We start from the raw sequence: 1,768 nt of genomic DNA, 5'->3' as shown, positions 1-1,768 counted from the left end.
GATTTAAATCATCACAACTTCTTCCAACATTAAAGATCAATACTCTCCACAACTTCCATCCAACACTTAATTACTTATCATTTTAAGAAGAAAAATGAAGAAAACTACTCAGAATCCATGGAGAACACAAAACCACACTTTAGTTTAAAATAAGAAATAATTGTCAAAACAACAATAGGTCTCAATTAAAACCAAAAGAAGTCTAAAAACAAAAGATAAAAATTTATCTCAAGTCTTCCACCAATCCTTGAAGTTCCTTTGAATCTCTTCTCTTTTACAGCACTCTCAATATAAAATAAAACAAAAAGATAAAGTAAATATTTAAAGTGGTGCCTGAAAATCTCTCCGAACTAACTCCCCACTTCAAAGAACTTTCAAAACTTTCTCTTTTCAAGCACACTTTCAAAAACTCAATCTTCCTCCTTTTGTAAATCTCCAAAAGGTGTCTTGGTATCTCTTCTAAATATGTCTTGATTCGATGTATTTCCTCAATAGATGCCTCGTTTCACCAATATTTTCGTCCATGGTGGTTGTAACCACCTATTAAACCAATAGGTGCCTCAAAAACCTCTTCAAAATTCGTAAAAATCGAATTTCTTCATCAATAACGGTCAAGGGGACTTAATCGCGGGGCCTCTGGCGCTTAGGCGCGGCCTACTCTATTTAACCGGCGCTTAAGCGCCGGATTTGGAGATTAGGCGCCAAAACTCTTTTGCACATTTTCACCTATTTGCTCCAAATTTGATCATTTTTCACTCATTTTAGCATTTTTTAACTTTTTACTTGTACCTGCAAGAAAAATATAAAAAAACCTTCCATTAAAGCATAATATCTCAAAAATATGTATAAAAATATGTCTAAAAACACTATATATTTTATGTGTATCAAAATCTCCCAAAGTTAAAATGTTACTTGTCCTCAAGTGACACTTCAATCTTTAAAAATTAAATATGTATGATATGTATATGAGTTTCTTTAGGAGTTATTAAAATTTAGATTTAGAAATATAGTAGTCCAATTTAGAAAAAAATATTTAGTAAATGAGACCAACTTAAAGTTTAGAAATTTTTAATGATAAGAAAGATGAAAATATGAGTTCCTATCTAATTCAGAAATATTCTAGATTTTTCAAATTTAGAATTTAGCTCTTGTATTATCTCTACTTAAAAATTTTTATTTTAAAAAATTTTAATTACTATATTATATCCCTAAACTTAAGTACTTTAAACATACAGTCGCCGGAAGAAGAGTCTCCTCCGGCGGAGAAGGAAGATTCACGTACTTTCTTCGTATCCTCAAGCTTCTCCTCCCTTACATTTTTTTTTCATTTTTATTTTTCTTTTTCTTTTACTTTTCTTTTTATTTTTCTTTTACTTTTCTTTTTCTTTTATTTTCTTTTTGTTTTTTTTTAATCAAAGATTTCTATATCTGGATAGGTTTTTTTAAAAATTATTTTAATAAAAGAAATTTAAGAATTAAAAATAAAAGTCTAAATTTCTAAATTTTTCAAAAATACAATTTTTCTTACTAAAGATAGTTACACTCTAAAAACTTTTAACTTAAAGTTTTTCTTCATTATTAAAAATTTCAACTAAATTTTCTTACTCATTTCTAAAATCAAATTTTACTTCACTAATATAATTTAATATACATAATCATTTTTTTTTCTTTTCAAATCAAATTTATTTATAGCACATTTGAGAACAAATAAAAATTAAGTTTTGAAAATATTTTTCATCCCCCCCCCCAAACTTAAATTTTTAACAAG

Source organism: Phalaenopsis equestris, unplaced genomic scaffold (genome assembly GCF_001263595.1).
Source record: "Phalaenopsis equestris unplaced genomic scaffold, ASM126359v1 Scaffold000631, whole genome shotgun sequence".
NCBI lineage: Eukaryota > Viridiplantae > Streptophyta > Magnoliopsida > Asparagales > Orchidaceae > Phalaenopsis > Phalaenopsis equestris.
Note: the sequence above shows the minus strand (reverse complement) of the source record.